The 26,005-nt window shown below is 30.6% G+C and overlaps 1 protein-coding gene across 5 annotated transcripts in view; it reads right to left on the bottom strand.

Annotated features, from left to right (window-relative positions):
- LOC105255044 (hemicentin-2) overlaps positions 1–26,005 on the bottom strand; it is a 404,047-nt gene that overhangs the window by 333,631 nt on the left and 44,411 nt on the right. The window lies entirely within an intron of this gene.

The following is a 26,005-nucleotide window of genomic DNA, read 5'->3' as shown; positions in this document are numbered from 1 at the left end:
TATATAATAAATATTCATATGCGTAAAATAATAATATTTTCCTCAAAATTTTTTTCCAAATGCAAATTTCAATATCTACTTTCAATAAAAAACAAAAACTTAAATAATAAATTTCATTTTTCTTAATAATACATTTGAATACTTAAAGTATATCGTTTTAAAAATATTAAAAAAATAATAAAATAAATATATATCTATACACTATATATTTTTTATTTTACTTTAATAAGTAACGTATAATTAAAAAAAATGGATGTTATCCACGCCCATATTATGTGTAAAAATAATTCATAAATATTCGATGCACATTAATCGCTAGATGTAAAATGACATGAATATATAAAGTTGCACTGCCATCATTTGGTCGCGAGATACGGGTTATCGATGATAATTAAAGGACGTTTTGATAGCGTCCGCGATGTTAATTAGATTTTCACGCACACGCAATACACCGATAGGCGGCGAAGGGCGGTAAATCTTGGTCGTGCATCTGGATTAATTTTGTAAACTTGGCCGCGTTGGCTTTTACGGACGCCATAAATTTCGCAATTCAACACTCCCGACAAGGCATACGAGCACGCGTTTTTTATTTTCTCTCTCTGTCTCTATCTTTCTGTTTTTTGACTAGACAACGCACGACCAGTTTAACGTGAAACTGGTACACGCGAGTGCTACTACGTAAAAAATCCATAAATGTCGAGAAATTCAAGATATATATATATATATATATATATATATATATATATATATATATACTATGCGCTCGCGACCACGAGCGGCATTATTGTCAGCAGCTGTGCCGGGGTGGGTGGCAATCCAGATTACTGTCATCGCCACCGATAAATTCCGGAACGCGGCACCCGTACTTTAAACCGTTTACCGTAGCCTGCGGCTCACGATAGTGTCGATACACGTTAAAACAATTTATCGTGTGAAAATCGCTTATAAAAATGATCCAGATTCCTAAATTGCTCAAAAAAACACGTAGACATAAGTTAAACACTAGTCATGAAGAATTTAGATTAAACGAAATTATATACATTTGTATCAGAAAATAAAGTAAATGACGATTTTTTAAATGCTGCATTGAAAAAAGAAATGTTTATATATGCCATTTTGGATAATTAGTATGCAAAAACAATTTTTTCTATTAAATTAAGATTTCTACAATAATCAAAAATATCTATTTAAGATTGTGATTTTGATTTCAAAGTATTATGATGACTATAGAAATGCATAACAAAATAATAAACAAATTTTAAGGATTAAAAACGATTATACAAAATTTGTTTTTATAAAATCATTAATAATTATTTCTAAAAAAAAGAAAATAAATAATTTTTTAAATTATTATTAACATACAAGATGATAGAAGAAATATACTTTAAAGAATTTACTATAATTTATTATTAGAATCTACTATTCTATCTCGCATAACAATTCTTCTTGTTTTTTTTTTTTCAAGATCAAAGCATCAATATACATAAACGACAGTTGTATAACATAACAGATATTAATTTAGCAAGAGTAATAAATAAAATAAAAATTGTCTCAATTACATTATTCAACTATACAAAGCAAAATTATCATTGTATGCTCTAAAGTAATGTAGTTTTGGTTTTGATAGCCTTGAGAAGATACTCTCGGAAAATACGCTCGTAGGTCACAAGAGATCTTCGAAGAAGGATCTCACGCGCGGGTAAAGAGGTATTTCGCGAAGTTACGTTTTGCGCAAGAACGTGTCGTATAGTTCACCGCTCCCGGCATCAATAACGCGCACCACGCGTTACCGGAATGTTTCGTATGCCCGTTAGAAACAGGAACAATTTAAAGTTTCCGCCGGGTGCTTCTCGTATCCTCCTGGCAAGCTTCCCCTTCGCGGGAGTCTTCGCCAACGTTGCCGAGAGACCACCTCTCGACCGGCTTAGTGTAGAAAAATACCGTTATAAACGGTATTTGTTAACAAGTCATTCTGTTGTTAAAACAAAGAGAAACCCAGAGAAATGGAATTAAGAAGGTCTCCTTCGAGTATTTTGAGATTTAAAGCGAATTTATGTTCGTATTATCCCGTTTGTAGTATTAAGTCGCAACCGCAAATGTATATGCCAACGTTCCTTTCTTCCTTCGGCACTGTTTAGAGATCCCCGACAATACACCGAACAGCAAGAAAACGAGAGAACGAGGTGAAGGAGAAGAACCCTTGCAAATGTGCCTTGGAAACTACAACCCACGCGAGGATTACGAATCGGACCCCGACACGGACTGTGCGAGGATCACAAGTTAGGAAGTCGTAACCGGTTTTGGGATTAAGGTTGTCCAGGTCACTATCTTCCGGTGAATACTGAATGCACACCGAACGTGTGCAGATCAAGGTTTGGCCTGTGTATCCCGGGACCGAATACACTAAATGTCTCGAAACTCTTGCTTTAGCCGCGTCTGTGAATTCTTTGGGCACAACTTGATTAAGTCCCATTAGATTTCAGTTCTCTTCTTTAATGAATGTATAAACATTTTTGTAATAATCAAGATTATTGACAAAACGCATTCGTAAGCATTTTTAGTAGCAAAAGAAATGTTAAAAAAAAGAATAGAAAATATTCGATTATTTTATGTTCAGTTCAACATGGAATTAACTTAAAATATTATTTAGCAAAATTTAAGCATAAAATAATCGAATATTTTCTATTCTTTTTTTTTAACATTTCTTTTGCTACTAAAAATGCTTACGAATGCGTTTTGTCAATAATCTTGATTATTACAAAAATGTTTATACATTCATTAAAAAAGAGAACTGAAATCTGATGGGACTTAATTAGCGTTAAACTATATCTGTGAAAAAAAATATAATTTTATTAAATCATGAAAATGTATAAATATTGTTATTTTCAAATGCAATTGTTATTTTAAACAGCAATATGAAATAATAAATTTTATCGGTAAAGTTATTCGCGTAAAACTACCAACAAAAAAATGTATATCTCAAGCGTTCCACTGTCTTGTCAGCATTCGCATTGAAACTTATACTTCATTCTTTGAAACGCAATCGCAAGAGAAGCATGTCAACTTGCTCCATCTGTATAGAAAGTTATTGCCACGTGAATTTTCAAAAGCGCCGGAAGTCGACGCAATCCAACATACAATGCGAACGCAATTTTCCATCGAAAGTTAAATCGACTGCTGGATAGTAGTCCATATGAAATTTTCGCGTGCGCGTATTCTCTCTCTCTCCCCCCCCCCTCTCTCTCTCTCTCTCTCTCTGACGTCCTTTCGCGGAAAATCAAACCATCTTGTCAGGATACGTATGTAGATACTTACGATTCCGTCTGGGGCGCGCCAAAGTTTTGAGGGGCAAAGCGGGGAAGGTAGGAGGGTTGAGCTACGATGTTCCCTATTCTCAGTATTCATGGTTTAATCAGGAACCAACTCGCTTCCACAAGGAGAGGAAAGGCAAGTTTAGTTACTGCGAAATGGTAACTATCACCGAGAATACTTGTAAGTATCGATCGCGCTCTGAGAAAGTTACAGACTGAAAACTTCTATGGGCCAAAATGTTTGAAACATTTAACACACATACTATATCTTGGGGAAACTAATATCATGTATGTTATTATGATCCAACAACTTAAATTCCATATTGTATATATATATATATATATATATATATATATATATGAAAACTTCTCTCTCTCTCTCTCTCTCTCTCTCTCTCTCTCTCTCTCATAATTTAATTTATTATAATTCATCTTCTTTTAAATTGTTTAAAAGATGTTTAAGTAACCTGCTTTATATACAGATGTCAATTTTATAGGGTTGCATCATATAATTTTCAATAGTGTATACAATGAAACAAAATTAATTTTGAAAAGCTGTATTAATTTAATACACACTAAAAGGGAGGGGGGAGAGAGAGGGGGGAGAGAGAGGGGGGAGAGAGAGGGGGAGAGAGAGAGAGAGAGTAGTATAACACAAATATACTAATATTTTATAATGTTTTATTTTAAAGAAAGTGTAAAAAAATAAATAAAATAAGAAAGAAACTAATATACATATAATATATAACAAAAATATATAATAAATCTGGTGAAAATTTAATTTTTAATAAACTGAATTTAAAATAATTCATTTAATGACCTGGATTCCTTGTTGGAATTCAGAATATTAAACAGATTATTTAAAACTAGACGGATTTATATTTTAATTCTTTATATTTGCATTTATTATTATATCTTTTTTAATAACATATATTCATTATGTAATGTAAAATTTATATTATTTGTATCTATATCTATTCTTTCTTATTTCATTACTAAAAATACGCAAATTATTCTCTAAAAGTTCATTTAATATCCAGAAAATGTTCTCATAATATTTAGAATATTTTATAGAAGATTCATAGGATGTTCACAGAACGTGACTTTTTGTCTACTTCTAATTCCATTGAAGATTGACAGGAATTTTGAAGTATCATGTAAGAATATTCTAGGAATATTAAAACATTCGACGATGTTATTCTATGAACGTTCATAGAACGTGCTGTATGGGGTATAACTATGTATAATAATTCGAACGACAAAACAATGCGATACATACGTAAAAAAAAAAACTTAAAAACTAATATAAAGTGACAACTCATTCCTAAATTGTAAAAAGAAAATAATTCTTTGAAAGCATTTATTTCTAAATTTTAATATGAATTTTATTAAAATACTGTAATGTTACCAGCTTTATATAAATAAGAGTAAATTCGATATTTCAAAGCGCATTCCAATTTTACTTTCAGTAATAATTTAGCTGAAATAAAAATTATCTTTTCCATTATTTTCTTCCGTGTCTGCTTTCCGCGCGTTGCGGAAAGACCGCGAACTGAACACAATACATACAATCTTTCGGCGCAGTAGACGTCAGATTAATACACGCTACAGTCCCGAAGTTAAATGGCTAACTTAATTAAACCGGTGATGAAATCTTCGCGGAAGAAAAGATCGGCCAAGTATGCACGTCTCTTCGTTTCACTTGGCACGAAACGTGTCGCGCCGATAGGCGACCACCCAAGCCGCATTTGGCGAACGTAGCCTGCGTTTGCGCGCTAAATCAGGGAACTGGATATAATCGCGGCTAAATGGCCCGTAAGTAACAGTCGACGAAAACGCACGGATACCACCACCCACTTCTCGCAACCCTGCGGCCACCGCCGCCGCCACCACCCCATTGCCACCACCACTACCTTTGTAACGCCAGCAGATAGATACACGCGGCACCGCCACATTAGTGCCGTCCCCAGCACACTCGCTAACCCTGTATCTTGATTATATTCCATTTAGCGCTCCTGCCTTTCCGCCGGAGTACCGTGCCGGTCTCTCGCCGAGATATCTCGTTTGTCACGGCCTCGTTTCCACCAGGAACCGCGAATTTCTTGCCGGCACGCTTGCCGTGCCAAAGCACGCTCGGTCGAGTGCGACAAGTTGTTGGAAACCTCACTCGGAAAAGGGTTGAAAAGGATGTTATAATACATTAGGATATATAGAAGTCCGGTTGTTTTATAAAACAAACAAAAGTCTAAAGATTTTAAAATTAATAAGTGAATAGGGTAAACGGTATAATATCCCGACCGAAAAAATGCCCGACTTGCTCAGATATAATGAGTTTACTAATAAGTATTATTAAAATGAAAATCGATATGACAATCAATACAATCAATACAATATATACAATTGATGTATGATATACATATAATCAATCGATGTATGATATACATACATATAATCAATCGAGAAATTACACAAAACTAGTCTAATGGTGATTATTAAAAAGCTTTGAGAGAGAGAGAGAGAGAAGTACTTTCCTTTAAAAATATAAAATGCTCAATAGGGGTAATGTGCTCTAGTTTTATTATAACATTTTTATTACTTTTTTTCTAGCAGATTATGAATAAAACATATAAAAGGAAAACTACAAAAGCGGAATAGAACGAAGGGGCATTGTTACAAACAATGGCGAAGATAAAGGCACTATAAATGGCTGTTAATGTATTCTTTTTAAGTACAGAAAGCTGCAATTCTTATAAATATTTAATCAATATTTTTATTGAGTTGAAAAATATGAGTTTTTATGTTCAAATTTTTCTTATGGTCAAATTTTATAATAAAAAAAATTATTTTTATTGATTATTTTTATAGCTGAGATATTTTTATAAAGTGGAAAATTAACTTTTCAATTAAATTTTCAAAAAGTTGATCTCATAATTATTAAAATACCTCGATTAATAAAAAATTGATGCAATTATTAATTATAATATTAATAAATCTCTATAAAATTTAATCATCAATAAAATCTGTTTATCATAGCTACATTTTATATAAATTTAAGCAAATGTGGGATACACTGCTCTTTTAGTATAAACCAAGAAAACCGAACCTTTAATCTACATTATCACATAGTTCATAATTTCATGTCAAAAATTTAACAATTTTAAGTAAATATATCTTTGCCAAAAATTGTCATATTTGAAAACTTTTTTCTCATTCTGAAATACAATCTGTATTTTAAGAGCATTTGTTAAATTTTAAATTTATCCTTCCCCTCTCCTCATCTTTAAAGAAAAAGAATACATGTGATACATTTCCAAAAAATTGTATAATTTCATACACTCTGTAGGGTGGGATGAATTTTTATAGCAAATCTTATGACTATTGTAAAATATAGACTTTTCTTTGCAAACTGAAAAAAAAGGGATTGGTTCGTTTTTTTTCGCGGAATTATCCAGACATTTTTATTCAGTTATCGCCAAAAATTAGCATCATCTGATGCGCACCATAAGCAAAAATATATGAATAACTTTGATATGCTTTTTTTCAGTTTTTTCAGTTTGCAAACAAAGTCTATATTTTATATTGTTATGAGATTTGCAATAAAAATACACATTTCACCCTGTAGAATGTATCAAACTTGAAGGTATAATACATCGTTTCTTTTTAAAAAACTATGGAAAGAACAGGGGGAAAGAAGAGGATAAATTCAAAATCCAATGAATGCTTTTTAATATAGACTTAATTAGGAATGAAAAAGAAAGTTTTCAAATACGACAATTACCACAAATTTTTGGCAGAATTATGCTTATTTGAAATTATGCGAAATTTTGACGTGAAATTATTTATGCGATAATTTTATTGACGAATTTAATATTACAAAAACCCGATAACTTTTAAATCAAAGAAATAAAAAAAATAGGAGGACAATGATACAGAAATATATACAGAAATTGTCCAAATACTATCCACGAGTAGAATTGAGTGTAAATTCCATTTGGATAATAAAATGATAGAATGTGATCACATCGATTTAATTTCAAGTGTCGATCGGTATTTACTTTTGCGCTAATCTTTAAGATGGTTGCTTTCACGGCTATCACTCTTGAGATTTTCAGCTTTAGAAATTCTCTTGAACTCGAAAAACCTTCGTTTGAATGATCTTTTGTCGAGCGCATTTAAAGATGAGAACGTTCTTCAATATAAGCGAAACACTTATATAAAGCGTTTAAAGACCGATGCAGTTCCTTAACTTTTTTTTTATCTTACTTTCATGTGTTTATCTCTTTTGAGATTTATTTTCAATGAGCATCCGATCTTGAAAATGAACAAGTACAATTGCATCCTTAAATTTTCAATTTTTTTCGACGCAGCGGCAGCCGGAATCCAATCACAAGACTTAATTAGATTAGTTGGAAATTTTGTTAACCATATGTCAACATCATCGACGTTATGTCGCTATAATTGAACTGTACTTTCAAAATCCTCACATGAACAACATTGATAACAGATTAAATTGTCTTGACCAAAAAATTATATCACGCGAACTTAAAATTGCATCATGCGTGTTTTCCACGTCATTTTATATTTTCCGAAATAACAAATTGCATCCAACATTATATTGTTTTTACTTTCTATCACAATGAAACATGACTCATTTGCTAAATCCAATATATACCTTCATGATTTCACATAAAAATATTTCACCGTAAATAATACAATTTTTTATCGCATAATTAGAAAAACAAATTAAAAACTTACAGTTCGTATTTATTATAATAGCAATAATTATAAAGCAGAAAAAATAGATTTTATTTTCTTAACTTAAAGAAAATTAAATCGAGATACAAATAAGATTTTAGCATTAATCAAATGTATATATGAGTTTACAAAAATAATATAAAAATAATAATATAAAATAATATAAAAATAATAATACAAAAATAATAATAAAAAATTCCAATTTGTCTGACTTATTGTATGCATATACTACTTAAACCGCGATGCAAATATATTTATCCATTTGCAAATAACAATGCAATGGTTTAAAAATACACAGGAAAATATATCGATATTATATATGCAATTTCTTTTATAAAAAGAATGTACGGTAAACCATATGCATCAGTCATATGTACGGTAAACCATATGCATCAGTCATATGTATATCGCTATTCGATGAAATCTAATCGCATTTCGCCGACATTGCCTTGATAAATCGAAGGATCGACGATTTTTCTAAGTAAAAAAAAAGTCTGAAAGATATCTCTCGTTCGATGCTATTTCGACATTAAAACTCCTTATCCTTGCCACGGCTTATCCTAGCTAACGGTAACGCCAACCACATCGATTTCCGGGACACATCGCCTCCGCATTCTCATTCCTCATCCCCATCGCTCTCCAGAACGACCAATCGACCTTCTCTTCCCACTTTACATTCCACTCTGGTAGATTTATTTGTCGAGACATATTGCAGTCACGAAAATCGACAGTAATCTCTGACCCTCGGGCGACTCATCCCCAAGCCGCTATATAAGTCGCTCCCTATTGTTGTGACAATACGATCACCTTTTATCCAGAATAGTCGAGAGTCGATCGACTCTCTCGGATTTCCGATTTTTCCTAACATGACATTTCTAATTCAAAACTCTAAACGAGCTTTTTTATAGAAGACTGTACACACTTGAATCAATTCGAAATACATTGTATCTAAGGGTCGCAAAATCATATCGCATAAATTTTGAAATAGTAAGCATATAATGGTATATTAAAAAAATAAACTCGACCAACTTAAAAATATAATTAAAGATATATAAAAATAGAAATTTTAATATAAATTATATTCACGATAATAAATTAAATAATTTTTTAAAAGGTACCTAAAAAAATATAAATATACAAGATACTGTCTAAAAATTTCAAAAATATATATTTTAACAATAAATGAGAAATTTATAATAATAGATTGAAAAACAAAAAATATTTTTTTCAGAATATAATGTCAAGTTTTTAAAATTAATGTGACAAAGAAACATGGTTTATATGCAGTAACATAAGTCATGTAGCGGTAACAAAATAAATGAACTGTTACATTGTTACATATGCATGTGTGTGTTGTGTGTACTTTTGTTATCTGTTATATTTTTAGTTATAAATCATAAATTACGTAAAAACAATATTCAAAGTCAATACTTTAAATATGTTTTTAGACTTTCATTTTTTTATAAAATAAAGCAACATATTTTCCGTCGCAAAATCCTGTTCTATTATTCATTTATATATCTTCGTTATATATCGTTTACAAATATATTACAAATTTTACAACATACTTGAATTTATATACATTCACAATACATTTTACAATAGTTATTTGTCTAAAAATATGAATTTATTCGAGGATTTTAGCGAATTGCTGATATATCACAAACATATATCAACAATATTTAGCAATATCTACGTAGCAACAAAATAGCGCGATGAATGGCGAAAAATATTTTCTCTGATTTATAGAAAATAAGATTTTATCTATAATTATAATTTCAATGAAAGCTTATTAAGATAATAAAAATAAAAGTTACATATTGAAGAGAGAGTGTAAGCGGATATATTATAACAAACATATACTAATACTTATAATCCCGGATAGATCATTCCATCGATGATTACGAGCGATCTGTACACGTGATCGACCATCATCGGCATTAGTATCGTCCGGCGTTATCGTCGCGTTGATGCATCTGTTATCGATGCCGTCAGCGCGTCAGTATAGGTCGCGTTGCATATATCGGCACGGGTAGTGCGCTTCGCGAATGTACATATATCAGAATCTGTTCTAAACGAAGCGCACAGGGCGCAACGTGACGCCCGCACAACGCGCCAACTAGAATTATAGTAAACACATGTAATATGAGACGGATGCCGGGTTATGATGTAACACCTCCGGTCATCCGTTATTTTGCGAAACGAGATGTCGATCGTGTTCCTTTATACGGCGAGATGCCAGAAGGAAATTATTGGAAATTTTCAAAACGACACGTGAAGAAGCTGAGAAAGCTATCAATAATTCATTTCCTCAATGGAACGATTTATGTGCACGTATAAAATAAAATTAATAGTAAAGCTAATATTTTTGACTTGGTTTATTGATTATAAAATGTAGCTAATATTAATATCTAGAGAAAAAAATAGACTATTTTCTTCATGAAATGGTTAAAAAAAAAAACTCATCGAAAACGTCATCAAGCTTCGTTAAAAAAAAACTCATGTGTGTGTTTCATATATTTAATATTATATTTATATTTTAATCATTGTCAATTGATTTCTTATTATTTTTATAGACGATAAATTTGAATTGACTATTACAATTTTAAATATAAATCGCACTCCAATTGACTACCATACGTATAATTATTTTTAATTGAATAAATCTCCCAAAATCAAATCAAAATTGAACTTGAATGAATGTGTTATTATAGATACAAAAATATCATTTTTACTATTTAAAAAAGTATTTCATATATGTATATAAAATTAATATAATTTAAATAATCTTATCTTGCAATCTTATTATGTTATTTGACACACTTCTGCGTATTTATTTGTCTCGGGATATAAGAAATTAACGCTTCTCAGTTAAATAGCTCCGAATTTATTTTAATTTATAATTTTAAGCGTCTTGTATACTGTGTGAAGTCGCGATGTAAACTCCTTGAAAGCGGGATACCGAATGGAATCTGGAAAATCAGGATTCAACATGCATGATCCGGAAAAAAGTTTTATGGTAGGAAAAATTCTCGAAGGGACGAGTGACCGTTGCGTAAAAAAAGCCGTGTGCTTGCCATATGTTAATTGGCCTCTCTAAAGGATCGATGATCGCGTAACATGCAAGGGTTGTAAATTTCTACAGAAGTGAAACTGGATATCGGATGCATGCATGCAGGGATTAAAAAGTTGCATTTCCTAACATATGTGGAGATATGTAAAATTTAGAATTTATATATTTAATATAATATACGTGAGTAAATATGTACATGTGTGTAAATATGTACATGTGTGTAAATATACATGTGTGTAAATATGTACATGTGTATGTATATGTATAACAGAGGCGGAGTAGGAGCCAATTGCTCCTACATATTATATGAAAATTGTAAAAATATAACTACTGTAATTCCCTTAAAAGGATTAGAACTCTAATTAGTGATTAACTTATAATTAGAAAGAATCAAATACAAAAAAGCAAAAACAGGAAATTAACATGAATATATTATATATATATTATATATATTATATACATTATATATTATATATATTATATATTATATATATATATATTATATATATTATATATTATATTATATATTATTTATTTAATTATGAATCAAGTATTTTTGTCATGTAATATATATATAATAATATTTGTAATTATACAAATGTAAAGCAATTTAATGTTAAGATATAAATGTTAAGATGAGAAACATATTTGTATATTATTGAGGAATATCTGTATTGTATTATTACATAAATACATTTACAGAATATAGTACATTGCATTTTATTATAAACATATTATTGGAAACATATACATTGGAAAATTATTGTAATATGTTACATTGCAGAGGGCCACCATTTTAATATTATTGCAATTTTACCGCAATATTGTAGAAATATTTCGCAATGTATATGAAATATTTCATTGTTACATTGAAATATTTATGTAACCTTTTTTGCAATCTTTCTGTGCTATATAACATCACAGCAATCGTTGTCATAACGTGTCATCCTGAAACAATGGCAATATATCGTTTCCGAGCAACGAGCGATGAGATAATCTATCGCGATTGGAATACACAGTCCGGGAAGTATTTTTTCTCTCATACATACATACATACTTCAATTCGATGATCTGGATTACTTCAGAAAACGAAATGCGAACGAGAATTCATCCAGCATGATTGGTATTTGCTGCACAACGGTAGCGACTTTATGCGTTTGCTGCAGACATATATATATATATATATATATATATATATATATATACATGTAGGGGTCAACAATATAATACTAGATATCGCGTGTATATTTCTGTAGGTCATTGGAAAATATCGATTCTGCAGAGGCACGTAGAACGAAGAACCAAAGGTATAGATTTCCTAGTTCTGCGAGATATTGGAAATGACGTATACTGATGAGATCTACTATATATACTGTAGATGAGATGTACAAAATTTTGTTATAGTTATCGTATTATATTATGTATCGATAAATATATCCAATATAGCAAATTGATGCAAACAATAATATGTATAGTTATTGTAAAAAAATGATCAAGTGGATTCAATTTGGAAAAAGGACAATAAAATACGAAGATGCAAAATGCATAATACGAACAAGATTTTTAAAAAATATGTAAATATGTAAAAAAAATGTTTATATAATATTTATAATCACAAAAATTAACAAATATATAAGTAATATATATGATTGTATTATTTTATTAGAAAATGTAAGACAATTTTTTACAGAACAGTTATAAATTAGTTTAAATTAACAATTCAATGATTCGTATCAATCCAATTTCGAAATTATTTGTAATTAACATAATGCAACTAGAAAACATATAATGTATAGTTAATTTATAGCACTACAAGTTGTATTGGTTGCTATGTAAATAATTCGATAAACAGAAATCTTGATTGCAAATTTGTGGTTTTGATTGAATCTAAATAAATCGAATGCTCTTGAAGCTTACTGTGATGCATTCTACTGATAACACACATGCGCGACACATATATGTAAATATAGAAAGATATTAAATTCAATATTTATTCGACAAAGATACAAGCTCAAATACAAAAAAATTATACTAAAAGAAATCTACTGTGCAAGTATAATAAAACTCTAAAATAAATATCGTAAAAATAATAAAGCATTAATCATACAACTTTTACATGTTGTATAATATGTTCGAAAGATGTTAAAATATGATTTATATTCCGGATTTACATTTTTTTACTTTATATTATAATTAAAATATTCGTCTGAATTTATTAAGAACATAAATAAAAAACATAATAATAATATTTCAACTAAAAACAAGTAAAGAAAAAATATAATTAAGACAATCAATGCATATAGCGACAATGTTACATGTTTATAAGGTATATATTTTTAGACGCAAAATCACATTTAAAAAAAAAATTTATCTGATGGTTATAAATTGATCAAACTGCATGACGAAGAATTGAGAAATCTTCAACGCATGTAAAATAAAATAATCACATAAAATGTCACTGCACTTTAAATAAACGGCGTACAATCGTAACTAATCTGCAACGACAATTACTATTTCGCGATTGTCGACTATTACATTCCAGGATTATTTGTTAGGAAACGGAAAATTGCCCGTAGGCATCCACAAGCAGTTGCAAGAGGACAGTGGCAGTAAAAAGAGAGAATAAAAAAGAGAAAGAGAGAGAGAGAGAGAGAGACAGCTGGACAGCCATATTGTCACAGTTGCGACATGTACTTGTAACTGCATTGTAACGGCGATAACTTTGCTCGTTACACTGGTCATGCAGTATATTCGAAGTGCGTGTTGTTCGCATTACCAGCGTGCATTATAGTTGCCGGACCAACGAAAGAGAAAAGAGAAGACCAATAGATAAAACTGGAAGAGAGAAGGAAGGAATGGAACGATTAAAGTTACTCAAGACAAGACAAAATAAGAATATTGTTTTAATATTGAAAATTTTGGAAACTTAACTCTTATCCTAGCCTAACTCTTGTCTTAATTTTGAGACTGAATTGTTCTGATAATTCATTAAAAATCTTATCTTAATCTTATCTTGAATTTCAAGACAAGACAATATTAAGATTAGTCTTGGTATTTCGTCTAATCCTGAGAACGATAAGGAAACGTAAAGAAATAATCGACTTCCAACGTGGGGAAATAAAAAGGGGTGAAGGTCTGAAAGGAAAAGGTGAATAAAAAAGAACAAAAAAAACACAAAAGACACGTCACATAGGAAACAACGAGGATTTATCCTCCCTTTGCCTTTCTGTTCGCGTTACGCTATCTGCGTAGTTTATACTTCTCATATATGCCGCCACCGGGTATACATACAACCAACCAGAGAATACGAAAGAGATAGGGAGAACTGGGCACCCTCCGTGTCCCGAATATACCGCGGGCAACGCGCGTCGGGAATCTGAAAAAGTTAATATCTACCGTCGTGCTTGGACTTCAAAAGCAGATTTGTTTTTACATTTTCAGATTTATTTAGCCACGTAAAATCATCCAATATTCTCTCTATATGGATAATCCAGAATAATCCGTATTCGTGCTGGACACATTTGCACGTCGAGTGTATATTCGCCACTGAGTCTGATTTATCTAATATGAGAGTCGATTCGATTTTCAAAGTCGATAAACGAAAGGAGAATCTATCAGCTTTATTTAGCGATAAATGTGATGTAAGATGTTACAAACTTGACCAATCTTTTCATTGGACATTTAACGATAAGTGTATTAGTTTGTAATCTGTCTTCTCTAATGTGTTATATTCGGTATATCAACGTAAACAGAATTTATGACATTTAAATTTGTATTAAAATTTGTATGCAAAACAACCTTAACCAAATATAAATATTTTAGCACTTTTTTATCAAAATGTATCATATACATATTTATCAGTTTTATATATGAAATTTATATTTAAGCTAGAAAGCATACACATTTCATTGCTGGGATTATTTTATTAATCTCTTTAAAAAGCATAGCTCTCAACTCTAGAGTTTTTGCATGTTTTAAATTAAAATTGTATCTCTTGATGTATGTGAATATTCTCATATGAGAAGTTAAAACGCGGGGATCTCAGAATTTTTTTCTTATACGCTGCATTAATTCGCTCTTCGCATTCGGGACTCAAGTTCTGAATCTTTTACATTGCATTTCGAGTACACTCGGCGATATCCAGTAGCATCCGCGCGAACTTTCGGCGTGTTAAATTTGATGCGCCCCCGCGAGACCGCCTCTCGGCTCACTCTCGAATACGTTAACTTACTCTTTCGGAACTCGATACGCCCATCTTCTCCCTCGGAAACGGCGAACGCACTGCAGAAATTTTCGCGATACTGCCGTGTGTTCAAACTCACACGCTATCAATTGATTAAAGTGTCGATCTATCTAGCAAAATGCGCGTTCGATCAGAAACGACGTTAACGAAGGAAATCAGGCCGTCGCGATTTAATTAGTCGCGATTAATCACAACGCGCCAGATATATTACGCTTCGCACGTTAATTGTAACGAGATCAATTTCGCCGAACGACGAAAAATTCTCATCCATATTATTGCACGCATTCGGAAATGTCGAACGCGATTACATTCTACGCGTTTTATTTCGACGTTTGAGTTTTCATCCCTTGCCTTCTCCTCTGCCCCTCAGTGGAAACAATTTAATAATCGAACTAGTGAATTCGCCAATTGCCAGGCCACCACTTAAATTCACTTTACGGTAATTAAGTGTTCCGGTCAATATCGGCGCCGTGCAAATGCACCGCAGTTTCGATAATCGAAAATATTTCCCAGTTGCGCGGATGTTCCCCAGCGCAAGCACACGGACATATTTATTAAAAAGTTATTATCGTTGCGGAGATAAAATGCGAAATCAAAATACTGGCGCCATCGAATTACACGTCTCGCGATTCGTTTAACACGATTAATCTTTCGAAAAGTACTTCCATTCAAGAATTTTTAAGTATCGTTGAAGATCTTCGTACTTCAATAATTACACTGATATCCAAAAAAATAAAAATTTTTCCTCTGCTTTATAAAATTAATCAATTCTTATTAAAAACGGAATGATAAAAAAAGAACATAACATTACAATATTTATATAACATTACAATATTTATATAAACTCTATAGGTTTCAAGATATAATATAATTCAACTTTTTTAACAAAATAAGATAATTAATTTAATAAGTTTTGCAGAAGAATTTTAATACTTAATAAGGTATTCTAGTGTAAAACGTATTCCTTTTTCTTTATTTTCCTTATTTTTGGAAATTTTTTACAATATACTTTTTATTGCTATCATTTGATACATGTATTTGGGCACTTTTAATTATATTTTATAATTTCTTTAATTTAAAAATACATAAATTTAAAAATTTAAATTTAAAAATTATTTGAGCAACAAACTTTCAAATAATGGTCTTCAAAAAATTTAGTTAACAGGTGATTATGATTCCGGTATTTTAGCTTATTTAAAACAAAAAACCAAAAGATTCTTAATTTGAGTTCTGCTATTATTCGAACTACTTAAAAAAGAAATTAAAAATTAATAAAATGGCGACACTTTAAAAATTAATAATTGATTTTTCTATTTTTTTCTTTTTGCGGCTAGAAAAATAGAAAAATAAATGAATTTCGACCTAATTTTGATTCAGATGATAGTGGCTTGTGTGTTGAAGATGCATAAGTTAAACTCGATTGGATCAACAGATCTGGAGATATCGTGCTCATCGTTTTAAAAAATAGAGTTTTGAGAAAAACGCATTAAAGTTTTTCGTTTAAATGAATATAATTACTTATAATTATACTTACAGCTAATGTATAACTCAAAAGTATGCAAAGAGGTTTCTTCTTATTGAAACAATTCGAAATCAGATCTTTCTTGCCTTTGGTCAGTCCTAGCTTTTTTTGCAGCTTTTGTAGACCTATGTTTAGAACAATAAATTCGATTTTCGACTTGCATATTTACATATGTCTCAACCTGCGTTCTAATACATAAGTATAATTTTCAGAATACGCAATTTTCAAATTAAATATCTGCATCACAAACCTGCGTGTGCGCGGTCGAAACTATACTAAATTCATTATACACTCAAAGTCATGTGAATGGAGCAAATATTCGTGTGTATAATCAAAAAGAACCATGTTTTTTCAAACTATGTTGTTTCAAGCTAAACCTTAATACTAAATTCATTATACACTCAAAATCATGTGAATGGAGCAAATATTCGTGTGTATAATCAAAAAGAACCATGTTTTTTCAAACTATGTTGTTTCAAGCTAAACCTGAGAAGAAGAAAAGATAAAAAAACTTTGTCAAAAATTGATTTACTTGTAATAACAATGTTACAAGCGGCGAGTGCCAGGGCACCATGCGCTGCCTCGTTCAAATCGCTTTGAATCCGTTAATTTTACAAATTCAGGAAAATGCTTTTGCAGACATATTTTCAAAGCTATATTGTTTTAAAAAATACAAAAAGAAAAAACTTTTTTCCGAATTTTTATACTAGAATATTTCCTTAAATGATGTTTCGCAACCATTCCCATGTTTTTATCGGGCTTCAAGATGTACTGTTCTAATGAGAATAGCTAAATTATTCGTAGTATTAATCGTATAACTGATGGGATATTTGATTAATTGATGATCTACTTTTTTCTTGACATTTCATGCTGAAGAAAAAGTAAAAATAATAATTACTTTCGTGAACATTAAATTCTTGCTATATCATAGGAATAGCGAAAGACATTGATCGTATATATTTACTTCTCAATAAATCACAAATTCATTGTATATAAATTAAAGTAAAAACTGGTCTTGGTTTCTTACCTTATAATCAAAATAATAATGATATGCTTGATCTCTTGATTAAGAGAATAATTGCATGTTTCTAAGATGAAAAAGTCATTGTATTACACACAATAAAAATTATCGATACATTTATCGATAAGGAATCTCGAAAATTAAATGTAAAACAAAGTAAAAATTTAAAAATAACTTCATAAACCCAAATAATTTCATAAAAAAATCAAGTTAAAATAGACAAGTTAAAATAGACAAAATAAATTTCAACACATTAGCTTTTTTTTTTCATATGTTTAATGTGTGATGTCAACCTAAATTTTTAGGATTCAAAATTTCCGCGACAAAAAAATTGAATATTTTTAGAATTCTAAAAAAAAATATATCATGAAAATGAGAGCTAATTACGAGTTTTCAACAAGAAACGAGCATATTGCATTGTGTTTACGATTCGCACATTTTATATATGTATGCATTTTATTTACATTATTTACATAATATTTAATATTATACATTATTTACATAATATTTAATATTATATAAAGATATGTGTCACATTTTCCGAAAATTAATATTATCCATATTAAATTCTTTTAAGAAATCGCAAACAACTCTAATACCTATCTCAAAATCATGACAAAATATAATACAATAGAACTAAAATCGAAAAAGAAAATAAAAAAAGGAAAAAGCAAAAAAGTATAAAGAGGTTTTAGTTTTCCAAAGCATCTCTATTTTTTCCGACATGATATGTTGTATTTCTTTAGCAACAAACGAGTCGATTTAGATTGCAACTACGCGAAATATAAAAAAGAAAGAGAAAGAAAGAAATGTGACAATAACATTTTTTCTTTTTGCCAAGCCTTTCGTCCGAATCGGAGACCCGTGCTCGCAGATTACATGTAGCCATGGGCGTCGCCAGAATTTTTCTTTCCAAATACATCGACAGTGATAGAATATTAAAAAAAAACATTACAAAAAAATATATATATATTCTAAAACTACCGGTATTATTAAAATGATGTTTTCTTTTTTTATTTATACAAATTTATGTATTTTTTTCCTGTTTTACTGCCATATAATTACTTTCCATTTCATAAACATAAACTCCATTTCATATAAACAAAGTTATATCTAAAAAAAAGTTATAAAAAAAGAAAAATTATAATTCACGTATGAATGAAATAAAAACCTGTAGAATTTGACAGATAAAATTTAATGTATATAAAGCTTGTCTTATAATCTTAATTATAAATGTTCACTGTTTATTTATATAATTATTTCGTATGATAAAAATAAAAAATATAGATAATATATTTTAATAGTGGTATATATATTTTCTATTTCGTGTGTAACTTTGAAAAGATATTTTCACGTATGATAATTGGAACGTTAACAGCAAAAGTAGTTCGTACACTTTTAATTAATCGCATGGCACTTATTACAAGTATTTGAATTTTTGTTCTTTCTTTGGAAACATTTCAGAAAGCATTTTATTCGCGTGTGCATCGCTGTGCGCCCATGCACGCGACGAATGGTCGAGCGATGGCGGAAAGAACGGAGGAAAAGAGAGAGAAACGGTGGATGTTCTGCCGACCATCCACATTGAATTCAGAAAACCTCGCGCAGGCCATTTTCCGAGGGAAAGGCTACTTCCTGGCGCGGCGAGTCGGCGCAGCCGTATTTTATTCGGTCGTGTGGTTGTAGTCGACTCGGTCTTCTCTCTCTCTCTCTCCCTCGGATGGTCGCCAACCCCCCTCGTTCGTTTATAAGGCCGTTGGACGGTGAAGATCATGGACAAAAGGGGTACAACACAAAGGAGACATGGCGCATAGGAAAATTCAGTCAGAGAGCTGACCAAGTTCCGGCCGTGTCCAACCACAAGAGAAGGCAGGCAAATATCGCACGCACAATGGAGACACTTATTTTATTTAACTTATTTTAAAACTTAAAAATTATATATCAGAATTTTGTTATTAAGAAAAAGATTTTTTTAATGATGAAACGTAAAATCCATCGCAAAAATATTTCATACATGTGATATATTTTTACTAATTGAGATTGCTTTTAAAAAATTATTTTTTTCTAAACTATTTTCAGTCTCTTTCTTTTCTCTTTCTTTCTTTAAGCATGCGTTTATCTTCAATTTTTTAAAAAGAATGGCTTTCTAAACCTGGCCAAATTGCCATTTGCCCGATCAAGCTAACATTGATGTCATTTCCGATATTCTCCATTGTTCTCTTTACACAAATAAATGAGTTTTCAAGATATGAGTCATTTTTAGAAGCCCTAGCAAGAGATAAACAAACATAACATTAAAAGTTAAAAAAATGTTACATAAAACAATAGTATTCTCTCTTTCTTTTCTCGTTCTTTTGGCTATATTCTATTGATATATGCAGTATATACATATAACTGTAAAATATATTAGAAACAAATTTCTAAACATAATTATTTTGTCGAATATCTTGAAAGCAGAGAAGGAGTTGAACCTTAAGCTTCATTAATTTCCATCTAGATTCGCTCTCTTCGTCTGCCCGGTCTTTCACGGATATCTTTCATGGAATTAGCCGGAGATTTGTTGGCGCGCCTCCGCCTGAACCGACGTTAACATACATCGTGGAATTAGACGATGTATATTGCCGGATCTCGTCGCGGTCGATGGAGTAAATATTGCGAATAATTTGCAGTATGAGCAAAGTTAAAGAAATAAATGATGAAGAAAAGGAAGCAAATGCAAAGAAGAGCGGCAAAGAATAAGGTATCACAAATTATTTAGAAATAAGATGTTTCCTTTTAATGATGCACACTCAAAAATCTCGCATGTAAAACTTCATTCGAGAAGCAAAATTGCTTATGAATCATACGATTCTGTGCATGTAACAATTCTACTATCGCATACTATTTTGAAACTGAGCAAAATCGAATTTAATTTTTAATTGAAAATTGGGAAGGTATAAAAATGAAATTCACATTTTCTTTAGAAAAATTATGGAAGACAATTCTTGATTTCAATTAGTTGTTCTTTATAGAATAATTATTAACAATTATTCTATATAAAGAATTTATTTTGTTTATAAGCGTTTTGTTATAAATTTAATATCGATTTTTTATCAATACTTATATATATATATATATATATATATATATATATATATATCCATATTTATATTTATATTTTCTCATATATAATTTTAAAAAAATTGATCTTATTTATCTTTAATTTAAAATCTCTTCCTCCCTCTTTTTCTCCTGCAGAATTTGATAAAGATTGAACCAACGTTTGTGAGCGAATCGAGCGCAGTAAATTGAACAAAAAGATCCTTTACTATTTTGCAATTTTTGCAATATTGAAATATTAATTAAAATATTAATTAAAAAAGATTAGCGAATGTTTCGCGCGTCTAGACTATAGGATATGTACTTTAGATATATCAGCGATGAGTGTCGTATGGCAAAAGTGACATGCATTCTCCGACTCTTGTCTCTTCGTTGTCGTGCAACATTTACTGTTGGCCTAGAACACACATCCTATGGTCTAGCTGTGCGAAACGCGCGTTCATTAATCAATTGTTTAATTTAATATTCGAGAATTTTAATTTAATGTTCAAAGCTTGTAAATTCTGAAATATCCTTTTTCAATAAGAATCATTATACAAGGATGTTGTTTCAATATTTCTTAGTTGTATCGACAAACGCAAAGCAAAAGAAATAGATTGCTTTATTATAGACGTCACGTTATTATCACGTAGCATTCATAAAAGATATTTTATATATATTCCTTTCTTATCTCTCCTTAAATTGCGAACAAATTTTTAACATATATCCTATCGCGCAAATTCTGTATTACTTCTCGTAGAAAGAAGTAAGATTACTCAATTTGTTGGCAGACAGATCGGAATATCTCGTAACCTTTTAAACCGTCGCTAAAACATACTCGAAGATCGTTGTTGCACTTGTCGTAAAGAAGACGAGTTATTTTTGCTTTTACGCGACGGATCGCGAATGTGTTTTTACAGCCAGCGCGAAAATCGGAGGTCTGCTCAGTAGTGCGAAAATACACGTGGCTCGATCGCCGATCGATTTAGTGCGCCCACCGGAAAATGCTCGAGCATAAAGCGAAAAGGGAAATTACCCTTTTCCAGTCCCGAGTTTGCATGAGGTGCACATTGCGGCTAGCTGAGCGAGGAAGAAATCGGAAATTTATATCGAGGAACTGTCTGACCTGATTCTCCATTAAAAATGACTCCATTCTATATCACGTCTCATCTGTTTTATTTCCAAACTTACGCGATTACTTTTATTTTATTGCATTCAAGCTTCTTAACATTATTAACACGTTTATATAAATAACGTTTATAAAACAAACGTGTTAATAATGTTAAGAAACTTGAATTTTCATTATATGTAACAGAAATTACAACAGTTGCGTAAATCTAGAACAAGGTGAATGTAGGAAATAATGTAGAACTCTACCAATTTATTTGTTTGGAACTTTTGCTTTATAGTTATTGAAAACTAAAGCATTCTGATATTTACATTTGAATTGTAATTATGCAATAAACGGATACGCAAGTATACGAGATAACTCTGCAAAGATTGCTTTTATATTTTAATCAATATTTAATGATTCAATTTAAAAAATACTATATTCTAATTCTAAGTTTTTGATATGTTAATAATAATATTTATAATAGACATTTATTGTACTAATAAAAAAATATGTTTCAAGTTTTCATTCTTACTTCTAAGTTTTAAAATATTTTGACAACAGTGTGTTGACTTTTCGAAAAGACACTCTAATACCCAAAAGTTATTAAACTCATTGAGTATTATTAATGGTATGATTTAAAAGTACTTTTTCCTATTTGAAAGAAAAGAAATTTAATTATTAGGTAGTGTAAAAATCAAGAACATTGAAGGTTATATGCTTTTTATATATATAGAATAGTTCAAAATTATATCTTCGACATATTTTTTCGCTAATGACAATTTTCAAACATGTATGTTCCTTGATTTTGTAACATTAGCTTCCATTTAAAATTTAATAATATATTCAAAAAAGATAGTATTAAAGAATTATCACTTCGTTGAAATCGCAAGAATTGCGTAAATCTGCTGATATTCCGTGCAACAAGTCGTTCCATCATATGATATCTTTCGATAACTCGTAAATGTGAAAGCGAAATTTTAATCTTCGTTATGTGTGAATGTCAACAATCTTAGAGGCGAATGATCAAAGAGAAGCATTGCGAAGATAAAAACTTTCTCATATGGACGAAAAATTGCGCATGCACACATACATACTTAAATCATCTATAATATTTCTCAAAATCAATTTCAATGTTTGCTATTAATTTCAAAATATTTATAAGTTGTATATAAAAAAATCTTTTATACAAGTAATTCATATATGATAATATACTTATCTGCACATTTATACTTATTAACTTAAAATATATACAGAGTCCCAGACCATCTGTACACTCCCTTTAAAATAAAAATAAATGGCTTTTATTAAAAATCACAAACAATTTTTAAATCGAGTACGCTCTATCAAATGGTGATATTTTCAACTTTTGATTCCGACCGGAAATACGCCATCCGGATTGGAAGTTGAATTTTTTTTAGGGGAACATGGTACTTTTTATTACAGAATCAAATTGTACTTGAAAAAATAAAAAACTTTTGTATCAAACGTTTTTTCTAAAAGTGCCTCTGTCAATCTTAAAATTGATCTTGAAGGTAACTGTGATGAAATAATGAATTTCAAATGTTTCTGTGGCGCAACTAATGACAAGAATGTGTGTGAAAACGTTTGATACAAAAGTTTCTTATTTTTTCACGTACAATTCGAATCTATAATAAAAAGTATCATGTTTCCCTAAAAAAATTCAATTTGCGATCGACTCAACTTTCGGATGGCGTATTTCCGGTCGGAATCAAAAGTTGAAAATATTATCGTTTGATAGAGCTATTCGATTTACTTAAAAATTGTTCCCGATTTTTAATAAAAGCCATTTATTTTTATTTTAAAAGTGATGTACTAGTGGTCTGGGACACCCTATATATAAACTTGCATGTTATATTATAATATTTAAGGCTACTTGATTGTGAATATTTCTTAAATGAATATATAAAATTATATCTTCATATGGATATTATTATTCATATGGTTTTATATATATATATATATATATATATATATATATATATATCTTCTAATCATAAAAGGAATATATATTTCTACATGTGTGAAATATTATATTTTCTGATCATAAATATTTGTAGATAAATAATTGTAAAATAAAAAAAATTACACAGAAGTATTGAAATTGTGTTATATAAGTATCTTTTGGTTTTCATGCTTTGATGATTTACATTTATACATCATTTCGTAAAACGTAATATTTTTAATAAATCGAGCAACTTAAGTAACAAAATGTTCTCAGACAAAACCATGTTTTCACGTTGATAACAATAACATGGTCTTAGTATATGCCTTGACAGTTTATCAATATTTGCCACGTGAGATTATAGGCTGCCGCTTCAATCGAAGCTTCACGTATCGATTGAACAATGTCGTCAGTGTCATCGATAAGCTCGATGATGCAAAGTGAAGCTCGATCAGGTGTGACCTTACCTTCGGTACAACAGTCTAGAGTGAATGTCAGGCGCCAATGTGTTCTCGTAGGATATCTGCGAGAGGATCAGGATCGTTAGCCTTGTCCCAGCATTCTGATATTGACGTACCGTTACGGTGATACGAAGCTGAACGCTGATGGAGGATCACGAAGAGTAGGAAAGCGATAGAGAAGACTATAACATCGACTGAGATTGGCTCTCATGTGTATGTGTTTGTGAGTGCTAGTACACCGCTTCTCATTTGAATTTAGATTCATCTCTCTCTGACTGTCACTCTATTCCTTATTCACCCTCTCTTTCTCTTTTCTCATCTTTCGCTAGCTTTTTCCTCGAGAAAGCATGCGGCAGCGTTTATACATTCTGATGCCCCTTATATTCTGATGCCCCTTATGAGATTCCTTGCCTTTCTTTCCTTTAATTATGTGTTAACAATCTGACGAAAAATGTTTATCTCTCATTACTTTATACATATGATATTTTTTAAATATATCTTAAAAATATATACATATTAAAATATTTTTGCAAATGTCTTTAATGTTATAAGATATTACAAGGACATGTTCTGCAGCACTTTTTATGCAAATTATTTTTCAACCGAGAAAGATAAACATAATTTTTTATTGTAATCGAATTTTTAAATAACTTTGACATTCTATAAATTAACGATTCTATAGTTCAACTATCTTTTTTATATATTTTGAGCGTTATAAAGAAACTAGAGCATTTTTCTATAATTCAACTATAATTACTATCTCTATAACACTCTCCAAACGATGCAATTTATCGTGTTAATTAGAAATAGTGTTTCATCAATTTCCCAATTTTTTTGTTCAGTCGAAAGAGTGAAGTCGCGGATAAAAAAAACGAACGAACTTGTCCAAGGTGTGCCCGAAATCGCATCTGTTGAATTTAATCACAGTTCTCCCACACTGAATTTTACATTCGAGCTATACAACGACTCTTCGTATACACATGCATATGTGGACTAACACACACACGCACATGTACACGTACATAGTGGTGACGTGGGGCAAAAGCGCAGATGGACATGCATGACGAAACTAGTGGTCCAGCTGCTGCATCGTTGGCAAAAACGGTCACCATGTGTACTATATAAAACGTGTAGCTAGCGGAAGTATGTCGATTGACAATTTCATCGTTATACGTGAATGCATCTCGTTGGGAAAATCGCAACGCAGCTCTAGATTTTATAGACTGTGAATAATGCAATATATATATATATATACATATATATATATATATATATATATATATATATATATATACAGGGTGTTCCATTTTATTTTTGTCAGTCAAATATTTCGATATTACTTAGAGTTAGAAAAAAAAGTTTCAAACAAAAGTTGTATGGCTAACTCTAACTCTAAGTAATATCGAGATATTTGACTGATAAAAATAAAATGGGACACCCTGTATACATATATATATATATATA

Source organism: Camponotus floridanus, unplaced genomic scaffold (assembly GCF_003227725.1).
Source record: "Camponotus floridanus strain SB8 unplaced genomic scaffold, Cflo_v7.5 scaffold48, whole genome shotgun sequence".
Taxonomy (NCBI): Eukaryota; Metazoa; Arthropoda; class Insecta; order Hymenoptera; family Formicidae; genus Camponotus; species Camponotus floridanus.
The sequence above is the reverse complement of the archived record's forward strand: the minus strand, read 5'-3'. Positions and strand labels throughout refer to the sequence as shown.